The sequence below is a fragment of the Xiphias gladius genome, chromosome 15, assembly GCF_016859285.1.
Source record: "Xiphias gladius isolate SHS-SW01 ecotype Sanya breed wild chromosome 15, ASM1685928v1, whole genome shotgun sequence".
NCBI lineage: Eukaryota > Metazoa > Chordata > Actinopteri > Istiophoriformes > Xiphiidae > Xiphias > Xiphias gladius.
In genome coordinates, this window is record NC_053414.1 from 6,784,354 (window position 1) to 6,805,541 (window position 21,188).

Genomic DNA, 21,188 nt, shown 5'->3' on the forward strand with positions numbered 1-21,188 from the left:
CGTGTCCCTCCCCATCTCTCCATCTCCATCCTCTTTCCGCACCGTTTGGCTCATTCATTCGCGGCTCCAGAGCAGCCCGGTGTTTGGCGTCTCATCTGTTTTTTTGTTTTGTTTTTTTTTGGTCTTATTTGAATATTCCTCTGGACAAAGCTGCTGCTGCTGCTGCTGCTGCTGCTGCTCGGTCTTTCGGAGAATAAACATCCGCGGCAGGAGAGGAGGCTGAGCCCCGTCACCACGACCGACAGGATCCACCGTAGGTCCCGCTCGGGACGATCACCAGCGCATCTGATCCGGCGGATAGAAGCGGGGGGGAGGGAGGGAGGGAGTGGGGGGAGCGCTGGGAGATGACTGTAGAGTAACCCCGCCGAGGCAGAAACGGAGAGAGAGACCCCGGCCCCCCGGTTATCACCGAGTCTCCAGCATCACCAATGCGACGGCATCGCGGCTTCTGCACCAAAACTACCAGACTAGACTCAGATCAGCAGGGCTGTCATCCACCATGAACCTCTGAAATATCCGACACAGGCACAGATGGGTAAGAGGAGATGCTCTGGTGTGTGTGTGTGTGTGTGTTTTCTTTTTTTAATTCCTTGATATGGAGGTTAGGGAGGGGGAGCGGAGGGGGCGCAGGAAGGCTTGTGACGTGAAGACCCTTGCCATTGCACTTACAGTATAAAGCTGCAATGTAAGGGGGTGCGTGCGTGTGTGTGTGTGTGCGTGTGATGTTGATGAAGTTGCTTTTCAAAGCAGATGGTTGAAATGAGCAGATGGCCCTTTGCTACTGGTCAGAAGGGAGATATATTGAGGAGTGTAGCTTACGTCTTCTCATACGAGTCAGATTCTGCTCCGTTGTGGTTTTTGGGTCCTGGACATGTGAGATTTGGTTTTAATAACAGAGTGTGTCTTCCTGGACCACGGGTGGATTACTGAACAGGCATGTTGGGCGCACGGGCCCGGGGGCTCAAGGGGTCTGGGGCAAAATGTCACAGGACGAGGCGCAGAGTGGCCAAAGAGAGGCAAAACGGGCACAACACACAATGACTCCACGAAGATGTAAAACGGCTACAAAGAGAGACAGAGGTAACCACAAGGCAGGTCAAAATGACCACAGAGAGACACAATTACCCCTCAAGATGACGACATAAATAACTAACCCACTGTGTCGTCATATGTTCATGACCTGGAACAGTAAAGGACTTTAGGCCAAGCTTATACCCCACATTCAAAACAATTTCGTCTTCATGTTTCCAAATTGTGGACAGTGGATTTTGGGCTCGTGTCCCATTTTGGCTGCCAGCCCTCGAGTGAATGTACGGTATTATAAATGACTTTTAAGTGTCCACTAGTGTAGACATGTTCTCCAGGCTTCATTTTCGCACCCCCGCGGCCCCCCAACACCCTCGACACCTGAACTGATGGCAGCGTTCAGCCCTGTCACTGCTACATCTTGCGGCTCAGAGGAAAGCCCAGCTACACGTCACCTCGCTGCGTCTGAATCACCCTGCCCGAGGCGACTGTCTTCTGTATGCATAGGGCCGCCGGCCTCGCTGACAAAACCCATTTTCATCTCCCGTCTAGTCAAACCAAGCCCCAACACAATCGCCCACTGAATCCATTTCTAATTTCCCAGGAGAGTGGGCCTGGTGGGTCCGCTGCTTGGGGGTCAGGTATTGATCCAGGGCCCCATATGGGTTTGAGTGTATGTATAGGGGCCTGAGTAAGCTGAGCCCTTATAGACAGTTAAGTGCAAATGAACGAGGGGGCAGTGGAAGGAGGCTGGAGGCTGAAGAGAGACAGATGAAGATTGTGACTGTGGAGAAACGCACTGGAAAAATCTGTCCGCGGACAGTAAACATGAGCGCCTCTCTTTCCCTCGACACGTTGCCCTTGAGCAAGGCAATTCATCAGCAATAACTCCGTTAGAGTGGCTCAGCGGTGCAACAGTAGCAGACTGTAGCCGTACCTGGCAGTTCCCAGGTGTGAAAGTGTGAAGCGGGGATTCGCGGACGAGCGTCGCTCAGTCTCCTTCCCCTCAGGATGAATGCAGGTTTTTAAGGATGCACGTCAGGTAGAGGTAATTATTTGAGAATCTGAGGTTGCTCCAAGGGAGATCTGTGTAGGAGAGCAAGAAACAGAAAATGTTTCCAAGGGATTTTATGGGTTTCGGATTCCACATGCGGAGTTGACACAGCCGTCACACCTTAACGTGCACATTGTGTGTGTTAATCAGATAGCAGCAGGATCAACAGTAAGTGAGGTGAATGTATAGCTGCACCACGGCTCAGACTGGAAGGAGTGAAATGTACAGACGGGGAATAGATGGATACAGAGGCGGGAACTAAAAAAAACCAAGGAAGGAGAATAGAGGGAACGGGGACTGTTTAGGCTGGAGGGAGGGATGGAGGGATGGCAGGGTGTTATCCAGTCATCTGTCTGAGAGTGCTCGGACGGAGATCCACCAGAGCCCCACAGCTGAAGCTCACCTCTTTTGCCAGATTTGATTAAGAACACAGTCCCGTGATTTCTTCACCTCTCTCCAACTCTCAGTATCACTTCACTTTGCTTTATCGGCGTGACATGTAAATACGTACGTGCTGCAAAGTATAATGCAAACGGGTGAGGATGTGTCTGTCCCACATGCTTATTTGCTTTCTTGCTGAGTGTTAGACGAGAAGCTTGATACCACTTTTATGTCTGCTAAATATGTAGCCGCAATCAGCAGCCGCTTAGCTTAGCAAAAAAAACAAGTGGGGCACTGCTAGCCTTGTTCTGTCCGAAGGCAACACAAATGTCACCTACCAGCACCTCTGAAGCTCATTAACACATTTTGTTTGCTTTAATCTGTCCAAAAACAAAGTGTAAAGCTACAATTTGCCATTTTATGGAGAGTTAGGTACCAGACTGCATCTTGGCTGGGACCAGTAACTTTTTTTTGGAGTCCCTACCAAGGAATGGTCTGGAAACCCCCCCCCCATGTTGGATAGTTAGTTGTCGTTTTTTTACATTTCAGTTTTGTACTGTAACTCTCGACAGGAAAGCAAATAAGTTTAGTTCCCAAAATGTCAAAGTATTCCTTTTAAGAACGGTAGATACAACCTCACGCATTGTATGGCACCTGTCTGTCTTTCCTTGTGGCGGCAGACGACGAACTCAGCTGCTCGTCCTGCACGGTTTCTGTCTTTCCCTAATAATGAGAGAAAAAGAAGTTTTCATCACCAGGCAGGGTCATAATGTCTAGAACTCTAAAGCTTTTTTAAAACTTTGATCATATTTAGTTCTAATATTTTTGTATTTTTAACAGGCGCAGAGTAAATTTTGGTGTCTAGTTAGCAGTGGATGCAGTTTCTCACTCAACTTTTCAAGCACGGGAAGTTGGCAAATACCCTGTCAACATATCTAATAATAAGATGATAATAAGAAGAATTCATGTGGAAAAAAGGAAATGATTGCTAGTAAAACGATCAATACATTTCCCCATACCACTTTTTATATCAATTAAACTGTCAAACTGTCAGATCTACACCTGTCTAGGTGTTTCATCGATGCACAGCCTTTTCCACTCATCCGTTCTTTTTCCTTTCTTCCTCTCAGTCAGCTCTGTCATTATGGTGCTGCCTCATTTCACTGCCTGCGACTCAAGTTGCAAGGCCAAAACAAATGGCTTTGCTGGCGGCGCAGAGTGGCTGGCGGTTAATATTGCCAAAGGTGATATCGGTACGCAGAGTTCGGCAGCCTCTTCCCCTTCCACGGCATCCTGTTTTGTAGACTTTCCCACTAAAATATTGTCCTTTTTTTTAGGAAATCAGATGTTAGCTGTGAGCCACCCAATGGTCCAACTTGTTGTAATCGTAGCCGACTGATTTCAAACTCACAGGTGGCGATCAGATCAAGAATGTCTTGTTTTGTAGCCTGGAGAATGTATTCCTTTTACTTTGATTTGGGTAGCCAAAAAAAGCGCCATTTAACAAATGGAGGCCTCGGTCTTTTCCAAGTCAAACGTATTGCATTTTGTATGAAGTGAGAATGCAAGTCTGCAGGAAATTGCAACAAACCAGCCTTGTTGTTATAAGCAGATGGATACAGACATCTGATATGCTGCAGTGTGTGAACACCAGTGAAGGACAGCAAGGGGCAGAAAAGACGGTTTTCTGCGTAGTCAAAGTCATTTCCCAGTCAAATTACGGAGGCCACCAGGGGATCGTTCACATTTGTTTATAAACTGTGGTTTGTTGGAAAGGGGGCCAGAGAGGATGTAAAAAGAAAAATGCAAAAACGCAACAAAGTAAACCTGTCCTCCATGAAAAGGCTAGAAAAGATATATTTAGGTGTCTTTTACAACCTCCGTTGAATTATTTTTGCAGACTGCTACTTGGAAAAGAACAAAGATGACAAAACAAGGATTTTTAATAACTGAAATCAACCAAAGATTTCAGTGTAAACCGTTGCAGGGGTGTGGTTGTTGTCTCTGCTTCTTCTTAACATTTTATTAAACTGTAATCTAACAGTGAACTGAAACTAGTTTGCTCTCAGGAAACAGATTTTCCTAATATCTGGCTTCCTGCAGAAAGATTGTGGACTGAAGCAGCAGCTGTGCAAGAACACAAATGGATCCTGGTTACATTTACTTGTTCAGCTCTAGCTGCTGAGCGAGCTTAAAATGGAGCAGCGGCAGAATAATCTTTAGGTAAATGCAAAGGACAGATGGCTCACAGTTACAGCAACTGTACATCACCTGCATCTCCACACTGTGAGGTGCCGAATGGAGAAATTAGAGCAAAGGCTTAGCGACGCTGAATGATGTGGGAGCCTGTATTTGTCCCGGCAGCTAGTGTTACTTCCTGCCTGCGGCGGTCTTTGGAATTAATATGCTCTTTATTCCACTGGAAGTCAGTGGGACAAAGGGATGTTTTCACTGCCGAGACACACAGGCAAAACCCTGGTGAGCGCTAAAGTAATTACAAGACATAGCTCAGCAGAGAGTGAAAGGAGAGAAAAACAGAAGCAACATAAGAGACACTTGACAATAATCCGTTTTTAAGCATTTTCCCTCCTGATTTCCTCTTTTTACTCCTGTGTGCCTCATTGTCTGTTGTTTTGCTGTTGACCTGGATCATACAGTAGAGCCAGTCTCTACGTGCATCATTACCGCTGTGTTTGTGTGTGTCTGCGTGTGTGAGTGTGTGTGTGTGGTCGGTCTCTGCAGCGCAGGCAGGGTCGTCCCAGGATCCCAGGATGTCCAAACAGCGCCATGCTAACCCCACCAACAGGTTACGTACGGCCGAGCACAGCCTGCTGCTGCTGCTGCTGCTGGGGAATTAAGCTGTGTTCCGCCTCTGATCTGGCATCTGTAGATACACACACACACACACACACACACACACACACTGCTAGGCTCCTGGCTGTGCTCATGCTGTTCCTGGAGAGAGAGAGTCAGACATACCCGTACATCTTTCTTTTTTTGATATCTATTTCGTGCAGTGCGTGTTTATAATTTCACTTGACTTCTGGGTCTTCCAGTAAAGTTTTCCATTTGTTTTTCTCTGCCTACACATCTCGTATACGTGCATTAAAATACCCAGCACATATCTGCATCAAGAGCACCCCTCTGCCCACGCATGCTGCAGATCCTGTGTTGCGTTTAAAGACAACACACAGCTGGATGGAGGCGGGGAAAAAGAAGGAAAGGGGTCTCAGAAAACCCACATTTTCTAGCCCCCCCCCCCACCCGTTGCCTTGGGGTTCAGTGTTCAGAGCCCTCATTAGTCGGTCGGAGGCGTTTGATGGCTCGATGCACGAGCAGCTCAGAATTTTCCCCGTCACTAACCTGCTGTCGCCTGACTAGCTGCAGAGATAAAAATATCGTCCCTGAGCTCGGCAGATGAAAGGTAGCGCTCTGGTGTTCTACTTTGACTCTGAAAGCTCACATGTTTTACTGCAGACTGTGAAGCTGGTGTTTTGTTTTTTGTTTTTTTTGGGTGCACAATCATACGGCATCACATTTTTGCTGCGCGAGACGTGGCCCCGAGCAAGGGATCTAATGCAAAGAAAACGTAACAGGTGTCAGAAGTGTTTCTTGACAGCCAGGTACAGTGACGTTGGCCTCTAGTCACTTGGCAGCAGTGCCTCTTTATACAAACCGGATTTCTAAGCAGGAAACTTGGGTCATTAATTCTGCTTTCGGTTGACGACAGGCTGAGCTGATGAAAGACATTTTAATGCCTGATGACACAGTGAGCCTGTGCAGCTGCGTTAGAGCTGGGCAGTGCATTTATATTTCTAGGTTTTCATCTTATCAATGTACCGATACATTTTTAGTAGTTTTTTTTTAAATTTGTTTTTTCTGTTATTTTTAAATCCATCTGAAAGCCAGATCCCCCCCCCCCCACAGTATAATTTCTGATTATAATGTATAGTACATCCAATATTGGAAGATTTAAAAAGAAAAATTTAGATTATAGTCCTAAACTACTGAACCTCAACTCATGGTCCCAGTTACTAAAGTAGGACTTTAGGGAGATTTGTTTACATTTAGTATTGGAGGTTTTTTGAAAATACATTTTCTAAACTGATTAAATATACTTTTGCAAAACAGGCTTTACTCAGTGCCGTTTACTATCTTTCCCCAGCTTTCAACCACATCTCGCAGTCCTCCTTTGATATGTTGATACCGATTTTAAGTTTTTATTTTATTTATTTATTTTGTCAACACAGAAGTTGAAGTGTCTGAAAAATATTATATTTATATTTTATGAACTATTTAAATAATGTTTGACAAAAAACCTTCTCATCCCAAGATCCCAGAGGGCTCACTGTGAGAGATTGGCCCTATTGTAGTCTACATAAAGCACGGACTTCCAATGCAGTGTTAGTCCCACTCAATAACCACTCCGTAGCCTCTCAGACACATCGCATATACAAACACAGTCCGTCTCTCAGGCAGGGTCTTGAGGGGACAGTCGTCGTGATGATGAAGTATGGATTTGTTTTCCGGCGGGTCAAAGAGTGTGGCTGGGCTTTATGTTATGTGGGGTGGGCTGGGGTGGGGTGGGGGGCGAAAAGGACTCCCCACGCTGGTGCTGTTTTCCACGGACAGGACCGACTCTTCCAAGGACCGTCATCGCAACCTTGTCCTTCCCTCACTTGTTCTTTACTTCTGCTTTTCTCCCTCCTTTCTGTCCTTCCCCTCTCGCTGTTTTGGAGGGTGCTCCCGTTTTCTAAATAAGGCTGTTTCTCACTCCATGCCCCCCCCCCTGTCTGACAGCCAAGTTGAGTTCACCACCGGGCCAAAATAGAAGTTGTCTGTCCTTGAGGATGTCTCTCTCTCTCTCTCTCTCTCTCGCTCTAGCTCCCTTTCTCTGAGTACCCTTGTTCCTCTCTCGCCCACTCTCTTTCCTTTCCTTTCCTCTCTTGGTCACCTCAGTGTCACCTTACAGTCATGTCCCGCCGTGGGGACCTCGGGGGGCCCACCTAGCAAGGAGAGAAAGCGGGGCTGCCCTGTGCTATACCAAGCACGTGTGTTTATCGAGTGCTGGAACGTACCACCTTTGCCTAATTTATAGCGGGTGCCTTATGACAGTCGGAAATGTACCGTGAGTCAGGTCTTGGCCAAAGATGAATATGCAGATATTTCTCTGGCCGTTTCAGTTGGTTTGGAGTACCAGATGGTTTTTGTTTGTGCTATGCAGAAGACAACAATTCATAAATAAATATCGAGTGCCTGCGAAGTACAGTTTTGCTCATTTGCTGGTCATGTATTCATCTAGGTTAAAACTGGATTCAGTTTTGCTGAAAGGTAAACTTTTTAGACGTCCTTTTTACATAGAGCCATTGTTTTAAAGAGCATTTTAGCAAAGTTATTTCATTCCTTCCAACCCAGAACATAAAAAATAGAAATGTGCAGATGTCATATTTTTACCACTGACATCCAGGGATAACAGGTTCTTTTTAATCCCCAGTGTGCACATACTGTATAGGTTCAGAGATTGCCTCATAATATCCAAATTTAAAGTGCTGTGTTTTAAGGTGCTTAAAGTGTTCTTCAGTGTCAACATTATTTGAGTTGATTTTTCTGTCTGCGTGGTTACAGTGGCGCAAAAAGGAACCGCGAGAAGCGAACGGAGCTTTCAGCATGACGTTCAATTTGGCAGATTTGCCACAAAATAGAGGAATATAGGTTCACAAAATGGGGCTCGAGTTCAATCCAAAGCTCACTCGCTGACTCCCCAGTAACTTGTTTACATCGACCAAAACATGATGGGAACCTCAGTGTGAATTATTGGTCCCAAAAAGCAAAACTATAAGGGTGAAAAATGAAAACTTCCTTTTTTTTATTTTACAGGATCTATATTATGCAACTATAAATTCTGACTCATCTCAGAACTCACAGAAACACCGGTTCTTTCTGTTTTTTATTTCCTTCCAGTTTCTCAACTTTTTCCTCTCATCTCTGTACATTTCTGAAATATGTTCATAAAGCTCCCCGGGCTAAGTGTGTTGCTCAAGTTGAAACATTTTCCGCTCACACCCCTTCTTCACTTCAGTTTGCACCGCCCTTGGAAAATGGGTGCCCATTTGCGTGTTTCCATTGCTTTTACATGCGGTCACGCTACGGCTGATATTTGCTTTGCCTACACCTTATAGAACGTCAACACTGACATGCTTCTCTACCTATTCACATTTGGATATATATTTCCACCGTGTGAACTTTGGATATACAGGATAAAAACACAAGTGCAGATGGCACGAAATTGTACCTTATTTATTTATTTTTATTTTTTTTTTGACTCATAACATCAAGAGTGCCCTCAAATTCCAACATTTCTATGCCATAAGTCTGTAAATAAAGGGAAGTAAAAACAGCAAAAACGCCAAGGGTTCATAGTTAGTGTTGTTAGACCCCACTTCACGCTGAAACGTCAGAAAATGATTTTGAAACGGTGTTTGTAAATGTCATGCCGTAAATCTAATGCTCAAAGTTGGCTTGAGCAAACAGTTATTTGCAAATGCTGTTCAGTGCCAAATCCGGAGATACTTTTCCTCTTATTTATCTATTTTGATATTGTGAAAACTAGAAAGAGGAAGCAGCGGGAGAGAGGTCAGTTTGACACTGCAGAAGATACTAGAAAACACTGAGCGGATTATTTCCCTTTGTTTGTTTGTTTTTTGGGTTTTTTTTTATGTGCAACTGCTGTTGACTTAAAGTTTGTCTTCATCAAACACACAAACTTTTGAGGCACTTCTGCCTCCCGCGAGCCTTCGCTTCATCCCGGAAATGACTCTGAAAAGACTGCCTTCAAATAGCAGGCGACGCTCGCACTGTTTATTTGAGATTGTCATTTTACCAGGATTATCTCTTTGACAACATGCGCTCGAGTATGTGCTAAAGAAGGAAGGAAGGGTGAACAGAAAAAAGAGAGACTAATAATCTGGAAAGATCAGTGGAGGCCAAGGCAAGAGCTACAGACAGGAGAGAGGAGGAGGAGGAGGAGGAGGTCGGGGGCATGAATATGATTCATTTTAAACAACAAAAGCAGCTCAGCTGTTTGGCATGTTTTATAAGGACGACAGTGATGCACAGTCATCGCGTTATTTTTCCCCGTTAGCTGTCGAGAGATACTTACGTCAATGAGGAGTCTGTCATTGGAAGTGCGAGGGAGGTGAGATGTGAACAAAGGTGGGAGAGAGAGCGAGCGAGGGTGGCCGGCTAACTGTTAGTCTGTGGATGGATGGAATGGATGGGGAGAACGAGAGAGGGAGAGGAAAGACATTTTCATCAGGATTATCCTCCAGCAGAGAATCTCATCTGGGAAAGTGGCCCAGTGCCTGCTGAATGTGTGCGCGCACGCACACGCACGCACACACACACACACACACACACACACACACACACACACACACACACACACACACACACACACTGCCTTTGGAGGCTAGAAAAACTGAAAGAGCTCTGCTTCACCTCAGGTTGCCCAGGAAAGCCCCTCTTTTAGGCTGGTTGCTACACTGTGTTCTCTCCCGAAAGACCCTGCTCCTGGATCTAATTATATAATGCTGAGAATTTGACTGTGTCTATTTGTGTGTTGTATCCTCCTGTTCTCCTTGTTGAATCTCAGTGGATTCCCTCCCACTTGATTACACTGTTTATTGGCTGTGCGTCCCCAAACTCCTGTCCACCAGGCAGCAGCCGGGCGGGCGGGGGGGGGGGGGCCTTGATAGCAGTGCGGTGCTTTGTATTCCACGGCTGTAGTTACGCACGGACACATTAGCCAAGATGCATAAAACCCTGCGCAGATTCACGACTAAAACAATGCGTACGGACAAAAGTGGGAATAATGAGTTGCCAAAACGTTTAGTCGATTCCTCGGGTAATTGATTCTGATACACTGGCCAGTTCCAGCTTCTCCAATGCGAAGAATTGTTGCTCTTCTCTTTTTTTTTTTATATTAGTCTAGTCAATTGAATACCTTTGGACTGTTGGTTGGATAAAACAAACAGGCCAGACATTTTGATGATGTCTCCCTGGGCTCTAGGACAGAAGAGACATTTTGTTTTTTCACTGTTATGACACTTTTTAGCTTTTTTTTTTTTTTTTTAATCAGATCAGCTCCATATTTAAAAGGCCACATACAGGCGCGGTTCTGTCATAACTCATGCATGCATTTTTCATCTCCACTCCCACAGTCGGCCATAAAGGTACATAGACACACCCTTGATCAACTGTATGCACATGAATACCTCTATCAGCTCCACCATTCATTCAACACTTGGACATTATCAACAGCCCCTACTTAAAGGGCCCATAGTGTCATTACGTCAACACGCATGCAGCTGTAAACCATCCATCATTAGACACGAAGGTAAACAGTAGAGGTGTGTATTCTCCCACTAACACAAGTCTCTATGTATCTATATACAGTCCATGTTCTGATTATAAAAATAATACATTTAGATTTATCAATACAATGAAATACAGTACGCTATGATTCAAAGCTGGTTTGATATGAATAGATTCAGCTCTGGTTAGGATACAATACTTTTACTTTTTTAATGATTTAAAGTGTGATTAAATTAAATCACCTAGTTCCACAAAACACGTAATGCAATGCAAAGATTTCAGGCAGCATGTTAGACGGCGGTCCCCCACATATCTTTCCGTGGGGGGGGGTGTTGGGATGGCTTAAAGCAGGTATATGATTGGAACACACTGTAGTGAGCTAGCAGGAGAGTGGCGGGACATACACGTCGACAAACACGCACCACAAGTTTTCATTCTTGGCTTTACTCTCAGTGCTATGCAGGGCCGAGCTGAAATAAATGACAAAACCCACTGCTGGAGGGATTCCGCACTGTTTCGCACGCACTAATGCTCTTATTTCAAGTGACCTATGTCTGTACAATAGTGGGTTCATCTTGAATTCTTTCATCAGCAGACGTACACGCAGACGGCACCGGATGTTAAACCGTACCGAGGCCGCGGTTTTTCTCACAGCCGACGGTAGATGAGTCGCCGAGGGCGACACGATGCTCTGCATAACAAGAGTCAGTTGACATAGAACCAAATTTAAAAGTCTTTTCTGCGTGTTTGCCAGGGTTGGGTTCAGTTTCAATGTCACATTCAGCTGTCTCCACTTAAAAATGCTGGGACTGAAGAGGGAGACTGGTAGCTTTGTTAACGCATTAACACTTCTCCTTTGTGGCATGCTGGGAAGGGACTGAGCGTTGTCCGCTTGGCTGCAGGGGATCAGGATCAGACTGGAGGATCGATATTTAGTTAGACATTATTAATACTTGCTGTGTAAGAGATTTTTAATTTGTAGTAATTATGTGAGGAAATGCTCTAGATCATCACCATCACCATCATCTTATCATCATCAGGGTTGTCCGTTTTCCACCACATGGTCAATAATAACTCTTAAATGTACTTGAAATCCTCCAGTAGATGAAAGACTCTGATGCTTTTTATAAGAATTTGAGTTGCATATTAAAATTTTTAGTCTATAAACCAAGAATGAAGGAGCTTGTGTGTGTGTGTGTGTGTGTGTGTTTGAAAGAGGAGTGAATGAATGATGCATTTTAATAAGGACGGTGAGATGTGGGAATATTCATCATATCACACCTCGCCGCGTACCCACGGCATCATCGAGTCGCCAACATAGTCAGTCGCGTATCATTATTGGCTTCTGTGTCAGTGGGGGCGCGCGTGACAGAGCCGTCATGGTCCTTTTTGTTTTAAAATGAATAACGCGCACCTGCGCAGATCCTGGCGTAGAGCAGCCGGGTGGACTGGTGGTCCAACGCAGCGTCTCACAAGATCACAGGTTCAGTTCCCACCACAGTTTGATGATGATGAGATAAGCGCTAAGCCAGTGCTGCTGCCCGTCCCTGACCTCTGACCTCTAAAACCTGCACATCGGTATCTCAGAGTGATGTACAGAAAAACAAATTCCCAAATGTCAGTGTAAAAATAGAGGTTGAAATAGTCAGATCTGGGTTGGTGCTACCTCTAATTGTTGTTTTGCAAATTCTGTAGATTTTGCAGCTGGTTAACGCGTGATTGTCAGTCACCGCGTACCGAATCTTCTCTCCCTTGTTTTGGAGTTTAAGCCACCCTGTGTGTTGCCGGCATAACGAGAAGCCCCGCGCCGTTTAAGCGCTGCGCGCCTCACTGCCCTCCCTGCCCCGTAGTCAAATACTGCACGCGGTGTATCCGCTCCACGTTTCACTCCACTGCCGGTTCATTGTTCTGTAAAGGTTGTATAAGCAGACGCCGATCCCACTGGTTACTGTTTCTCTGTCGCAGATAACCTGGAAGACAAGGGAGAGATGAATAGATGCGACTGGGCCGCAGCTATTGTCTGGCAGGCGCTAAGCGAGGATGGACTGTAAAGAAAGGTCATGCGAGAGATCAGGTGTGTTTTGGACCTTTTGTGTTCTTGTAGCATCTAGGTCACTCTCTGCAAGCACCAGCCAGCTCACATTTATCAGCGCTGCTGTCTTCCTGTCCGTACAGGCAGACGGCTCTTGCATGTCTTGTATGTCTCCCTGTAGACAAATTTTGCATTTTTTGCATGTTCACCTGACCTGCTCTGGACCAACCAAATGACTAGCGCTTAATTAGAGTTAATTGTCTGGGAACGCACCAATGGAACAGTCTGTAGTTCCTTATCATTTTTGAGGAAATGTAAAATGAAGCATTCACAATTTAAAAAAAAAAAAATATTTTATGGTTTAACATTGGATTATGATGTTGCTGCTGTATTCACATGTAAGCAGCATTTTAAAGATGGTAATGATGTTGTTGGTTGAGATGGAGTTGATTTAACATTTTACATACTGTTGGGTAGTTTAGTCTTGAAAAATTTATCCGAATTATTGGATCTTCTTACGCTATGGGTGAACATTTCACTATGGAAAGTACCAGTAAACAGATCTTTCAAATAAATACAGTGGAATAAATAGTATAGCAACAAAATGTTAGCCATGCTAGCGGTTCTGTGAGGCTGTATTTAGGTACAGCAGTAGGTTGAGCTGGATGCTAACATGCTCACAGTGACAATGCTGATGTTTAGCGGGTATAATGTTTACAGTTGTCACCATCTTATTTTACCGTGTTACCACGACAACATTTTCTAATAAGCCCTGAACGCGGCACAGCTGAGGCGCATTGGAATGCCATTAGGTTTGCAGGTAATGGTCATTAAACCGAATTAAAATTGGACAAATTAAAATTGAGTAGGGTAATTTTAGTTGGCTTCAACCTCTGGAGAACATGGATGTCTGTACCGAATTTCATGACAGTCCATCCTAGTAGTTGCTGAGATTTTTCAGTCTGGATGAAAGTTGTCAACCAACCCTAAAGCCATTCTGCTAGCGTGGCTAACAAGCCGAAGTGATATTTCCCTCTGAAAAGTAGTGGACTAGAAGGAGGCCAGAAAAGTAACATAAAATGGAAATATTCGAGTGAACTACTAGTACCTTTTAAAACCGTACATTACTGCAGTGCTTTAGTAAATGTACTAGTTACTTTCACCACTGTTTGCAGTAGTCTAACCTCCAAAGCCCAGACACGTTTTATTTTTCTCTCTCTAGTATAATTGCACATTTCTGCACCACTGCCACTGATCTTCTCAATCAGCCTGCACTTTAATCTGCTTTTCCGCGCGCAGTTTTGAAAAGCAGAGATAAACACAATAATGCAAACAAATCTAAGTGTGTATGAGCAGATCTGTTTGTGTGGGCGGCCAAAAACGAATTCCATATATGAGAAACGCTGCTTACTCTCACACGCAGTACTTTATCGCTTCCTACTTTTGCTATGAATCATGAAGATATTTGAGAACACACCTCCGAGGTTAGATAAATCTTTCTCTTGTTGTGGAGATCTACAGACGATAACAGCTCAGTCTTGAAGAAGCTATATTAACCTTTGGGTTTCAAACTCTGGTAAATGTTTGTCCTCTCATACTCTCACCGGTCAAGTGTCGAACTTTGTATTGATTTCATACCTTTTCCTCACGGAAGTCTTTTATATGAAATGTCTGGCTCTGTCCCTCATCTTACAGGACCTGCATCATGTAATATTAAACTCAGAGAAAATAATGTAACCATATATCATGTTGTCACAGGGTATTACGGCACTAACAGTAAAGATAGACGTGTTTTCATAAGTATATTGTGTTTTTTAAGATATGAAAATTGGTATTTATGTATTATTATCCATCACTGATGAGCTTTAAGGGCCATTAGGTTTCCCTGTGTGAGTTGAACATGTGAGATGATGAATAGCTTTCATAAAGCACATCCCAGTGCACTGACATTACATGATAAAGGCCTTGAGTTATTATAATTCACAGGCTGACACGGCATCCTGTCATCACATTTGCTCATGGTGGTATTATATCAACGTAATGACAATTCAAAAGATGGCTTTATTGAGGATTATGTGAGTGTGTGTGTGTGTGTGTGTGTGTGTCGGACTCATGGATAACCACAAACGGGCGCACACACAACCACACAACCCCCCACACACACACATGTCCCCATCTCATCAGGAGCTGTGATACAGCACTATTCCAGAGAAAGGAGGGGGTTCAGAGTTGAATGGGCTTCATTGTGTTCCAACAGCACTGTCTTGGAGACAGACTGGTGAGCCAGTACACACACACACACACACACACACACACACGTTGACTTTGGTCGACCTAGGTTACTTTTGGGGACATCACATAGACTTGCATTCATTTCCTGGAGGCCTACAAAAAACCCTAACCACAACCACTACACTTGCCCCAAAACACACTGACCCAAAAATCAGCTTTTCCCCAACTGGGAACACGGCTATTGTTCCCAGTTGGACAAGCCGTCCCCAGTTAACTGGTCTTTAGTCTGAAATTTGTCCCCAAAAGTAGCCTATGACAGACAGAGACACACACACAGTATTCTGTGCCCAGGCCGATGCTTGACCCCACAATGCTGTCTCTCATTTTCTCTCTCTCTCTCTGACACACACACACACATTCACACAGATTCACACACAAGCACACACACACATACATAATGAGGCACTGTACTAGAATCAACAGCAGTCTTGTTCTCTAATAAGCGCTGCATACGAACACTATCTGTCCACGTTAGCTTCTGCTTGGACCTAAAACTCGTTATACATCCGACGCTTCTACACACGTTGTAGTCAAATCCAGGCGGTATGTCTTCTGTTTCAGCCATATCGCATTTGCATTGCATATTTCATTATCGCTAAATATTGAAGGTGGCTCTTCTATGTTTTAAAAAATTTGCCTGCACTGTTTCCAGAGTAAATTCCAAATCAGGCAAGAGAAGAATGGACTTTTGCTTCCTTCATTCACCGGCAAACAACAGCACAAGAGCGGCAAGCGTTACAATGGTCAGAGCAACTCTGACACTGTTACCAGTATAACGTTAGCAGGTTCTTTTATCTCTTTATGGCCCAATACCCAGTTTTTAGGCCCTACAATCCTTATGACCTCAGGGGAAAATGGCGGTGACCAGCAATTATAAACACTGATATTTTATGTGGTGCAGTTAGCCTTTAGGCCTGCATGGAATGGCAGCTAACAGAGGTATATAATGACTCCTGTGATGTGACGGCAGATTGCAGGTTCAAATTTGGGCCACCCACATGTCATGGGGTTGTCATGCTTTTTGAGTGTAGCATACTTTTTTTTTTATTTTCTATTTTTAAGAACATGCCGAGTTTTAAATTGATTGATTGATTTTTGATTTTTCTTGATTGGTTGTATAGAAAAGATGAGAGATTTCGATTCTATTATTTTACCATGCCTGCAATGTTGGTCTATGGGTTGGTAGACCACTTTGGTCCAGACTGAGAATCTCTCAAAAAATCTCAAGAACTATGGGATGGATGGCCATGACATTTTGTACAGGCAATCATGGTACCCAGACATCAAATCCTAATGACTTGGGTGATCCCATGACTTTTCCTCTATTACCATCATTAGCTCAGAATTTCAATTCGTCCAATACTTTAGTTTAGGACAAACTACCTGCAAAACTAATGACATTATCATCAGCCTCAGCTGAACTTAGTGTTTACAGCGCTAATTAGCAAATGTTAACATGTTAAACCACTGAACTGAGACAGTGAATGTGGTTAAAAAAATGATCTTGTTAACATCGGCATGTTACCATTGTCAAATATGCATATATCCGTTTAAATTATCTTACACAGCCCTGGCTGCTTATCAAGCGACCTAGCCAGGGGCCCTGAAAACAAGGCTGAGGAACTCCTGCCTTAACATGCTCATAAAAGAAAAAAGTGTTCTTTTTATTCATACAGATTTTGTTTGTGATATTATTGTATAGCTGATTAATGGTCAACAAACTTGTTGTTATCAGTAACTAGCTTTACTTTTATCTCTGCTAGTTGAGTCAGCTCTGTTTGCAGAGTTTTAACCTGCAGCCGTACGTCATGTTTCCCAGATGCTTGTTAGGTAGGGGTGTAACTGTAGTACATGTCTTAGTCACAAATTATTCGGTGCAAGTCATGGTGTAGTCATTATTTAGTATTGCACATGTAAAACATAGTGTCAAAGGTATAAGGGCCACCCAGAAGGCTTTGGCAGTGTGACAGTTGCTTGTCACTTTTGCCTCGCTTGCCGGCACCGAAACGCCCTTCTGTATCGCTGAAATCTCCTGTTTGGGTGCGTCATGGTTTGTTGATTGTGCTGACAATGTTTTTTAAAAAAACACAAAAAAACCAAAAAAACAGTTACGCTGAAACTCCTTCTTCCTGCAGATTCAGAAAGCAAAAGCCACAGGGGTGTCAATGCAGATTTGCCACCATACTCGGTGATACGGATCAAATCATGTTTTAGCCATCCTATAAAGTTCCTTTTGAGTGTGTGAAAGTTTATGTTTGAGCAATACTACTTAGTGCCTTTTTATGTGCCTTCGGTGCCTTCATTTTTACTGCACAAATGACCACTGATTGTGTTTTTGAGATGTATTTTTTCAAATTAAGCGAAAAAGAACATTGTTTTCCTTTTAATGTGCTAAAAACATAAAAAGCTCTGACCCCAAAACTGATCTCAAACTGAACTTCTTGTACCGTTGCAGACAAACTAACCCAAAACTCAGTTTGTTCCGTTTAATTCAGCGGAGCACAGCTGATCTCAGTTCTAAGACCTAACAAGTGCGGCTTTAGAGTTTTTCAGAGCTGCGCCGACAGCAAAAGGGGAAGTTTAGATGTTATAAAATTGCACCGAGGGCTGGTACACGCGCACACATTCTGTTAGATCTTTCTTCTGTCACACACACACACAAACACGGATGCACTGACACTTCCAGATCTGTGCCACACAGAAACACGAGCTCCCTCTTTGCTCTCGTTCCTCTCTCGTACTGTACAGTACGATGTAGTGGTCATATGACTCACAGCAAAACGCAGATTTGAATATAAATCAGCCAGCAGGAGATAAAAGCCACCAGACAGGGTGGAAGTGTTCATGCTGACTGTATCACAACACAAATTAATGACACACATAATCATCCCTCACAAGGTTCACATGGGAAACACTCGCATGGTGTTGGTGTTTTAAAGTAGATGGATACTACACTTAAACATTTACGGTTTCTCCCTTTACCACTAACATTTTTTTTCATGTCCTTGCTCACCAACCTTTACATAAACTTCACTTACATCCCGAACAAGCAGGATTGTGCTGTATGTGCACAAATAAACTTGTCTGTCCGGGTTAGAGTACGACACGGAGCTGCAATGGAAAATGTAGATTTTCTCAGGATGCCCAGGTTTAATTTCCCTGTCAGGTTGTAGACGCCGTTGGGGAATCACCTCCTCGCGGGGAGAGACTAATCGAAAATTTAGTAACAGTCTTCAGTGTCCTTGGACTCAAATTATCCGGGATGGCAAAGTGTGTGTGTGTGTGTGTGTGTGTGCTGTTTATTGGCAGTGCATAATTGGCACTTATTTCAGGCATTTTGCGTTATTGTCATATAAAAATCTGCCTTACAATCCTCAACTGTGGAATTACGAGATTCAACCTTGAGCCAGATACTTTTGCTTTTCTGGCCGACAAACAAAGTCTGAAGGATGTTTTTTTTTTTTTTTCCCAGCACTGCCCACATTGTATGATGGACAGGCAACAACTAGAAATTGTGTTGCAAAAGCGCCACAGAACCCAGCACTTAGCATGAGAGACCTTAAAAGGAGATCACAGAGGAGCCCATAAAAACTTTAAATGTCTCCTTCTCATTTGAGGCACCTAACGTGCAAAAATCGAATATATTCCATTTTTATGCAGCTTTACACAAGAAAGCTTACCGGGATGACCACAGTCATCAGCCGGTGGGCGCTGAGCTGATTCAGCGGGGCTTTGTGTGGTGTTAAGTGCCTTGCTCAAGGGCAGGCTGACTCCAGCTGCTAAACCATTTTTCCCCTCCTACGTTTCCAAGGTTGTTGCTTATCATCACAAGGTCACTTGTCTAATCATCTCTCGGCTCATTGTAACACAGTCACACACAGTTCCTTCTCATTTTCTCATTTCATGTCACCCTCTACCTCTCTCCAACTATTTTCGTCTCCTCCTCCTCCGACCGACTCTTGTACGGTGTCATGCTGCCTCTCCGCAGGTCTCCTGCCATTACTGCCAATCTGCCGTCACAGCGTTTTTCATCGCAGTGTTGGATTGTGAAATAAGGGCTTGTTGACAGAAAAGCTCTATTAATACACAAGTTGATTTTTGCTTTAATACGAACTTGGAGGATTTCAAAGAATCAAGTAGCTGTAATTTAAGTAAGTGAGAAACAGGGTCCATCCAGACTTTAGACGACCCCGGGTAATAAAAATGTAAATGAAACAGATTATAGTGCTTTTATTGTGTTTTGTGAACTGTCAAACAAACTAATGATAATTAAAAAATGTTTTGCTCACGTTTGCCCCAATTCCACGATCATATCTAGTAGACTGTCCAATAGAATGTCTTCCTGAATACGATGTTGCTCCGCGCCAGATGAATTCTGCTCAGTTTGGACACTCGCTTGTCTCTGGTGCGTCCCTCGGGTCCGACGTTGTACAGTCACCGAGTTAAATGATCGCGTGGCCCCTTTCCTCTGTACAAACCCTCAGCACAAACTTCACGTCGTTAGCTCCAAGGCTGTTGAGAAAAGCAAGATAACTGGTGTGTCGTTTGTTGCATATTGTTATCAACTACAACAAATTTGCTCTATTTCAGTGGTTGAATATCTTTTCCTCTGTCATTTTGCTACATGCAGCACAACCCTCACTTCCTGCTGCGAATACTGTGGTACAGTAGACCTGTGACTTTCCGTTGTCAGCCTCAGAGGTCTATTAAAAATGAGGCAGTCTGTGCCGTTCTTATTTGGCCGAACGAGGTTTCCAGCAGCGTGTTGTAGTGGAGGCAGGTCACTGTTCAGGCCATCATCCACAAACTAAAAGAATCGCAGGACAAGATGTGATCGGGATCTGGGTGGTCAACCACCTCTGCTTCCAGAATTTATTGGTCTTTATTTCGTTGTGTTTTGAGTGACAGTGTTTTTGTTTGGTTAAAAACTGATGTTGCTTTGCTAGAAAGATGTAGACTTTTTTTTTTTTTTGGGCTTGAAATGAACAGTTGTGCTGATCTGCACATTGGTGCAGATTGTATGAAGAGTTTAGTCTCGAGAAATAAGACTTGGTACGAAGCAGGAGGTGTGCGTGTGTTCATACTGACGTGGGCGAACATTTGAACGTCTCTTAATGACATGAAGTTGGAGAAAAGCCCTCCGACTCTTCGGTACCCGCCACCGTTTCAGGCACATAATGCAGCATTTTATCAGAAGAGGGAGAGGCCGTCTGTGCGCCTCAATTATCCACTTTATCTATTTGAGCATATAGCTGTGTTCAAATTGTACCACAATTTAACCGGATGAACCGCTTCACCATTGTCAGCTTAATTTTAGAGAGTCTCGGTTCAAGACTTTCTTTCTTTCCTAAACGGGAAACTTCATTTGCAGCGGATCATAGAATTCGGTACACACTTGCACAACAACATATACACGTATGGGACACAGTGAAATTATTAATGGGGGTGGGGAGACCTTCTCACCCTTTTCAGAGCGCGAGTCGCTGTGCGTTAAGGATAACCTCATGTCAACCCACTGAATCGCATCCTGTCTCCTACATTGTCCTCCTCTGCTCGTACTAATTTATTCTCATTAAAGAAATCCACCTTTCTTCCTGTCTCGTCACTTGTCTTTACAAAGTCCTCTCTCACATGGTCCTTTTAAGGTCACAGGAATTTTGTTTTTGCTGTCTGTTGCTGGGGAGCAGAAGCCGAGGCTTCCCCTCCCGCTCTTCTCGCAGTTGGTTGATTTAAACAGAAATGATCCGGGAAATGAGGCTTATTCTTCTCTGATGCCAAAAAAATGTAAAATGTAAGCAACGCAAAGAGCAGGAAATTGAATGAGCGGTGAAGTGAACGGCTGCTGGAGCATTGCAGAGGTGAAACTTTGCAGCAAGCTTGGTGTCGGTGAGGAGAGTTGCTGTGGTTTGTAACCATGGTTCACAGCCAATTGCGGTTTGTGACTCCTTGTCGGACAGTACGGTCATTAAATTGGGTGCACATCAGTGAAAGAAGGCATTTCCTCTCCTCACGATTTCATTTGAATGATTT

General features: G+C 44.0%; 1 protein-coding gene across 1 annotated transcript in view; it reads left to right on the top strand.

Moving 5' to 3' along the window:
• Positions 1 to 359: 359 nt before the first annotated feature.
• Positions 360 to 21,188, top strand: part of mgat3b (beta-1,4-mannosyl-glycoprotein 4-beta-N-acetylglucosaminyltransferase b) — a 59,177-nt gene continuing 38,348 nt past the window's right edge. Inside the window, exon 1 of the mRNA XM_040144775.1 lies at positions 360 to 535. The gene's annotated coding sequence lies outside the window, so the exon portion shown is untranslated. The remainder of the gene's footprint in view (positions 536 to 21,188) is intronic.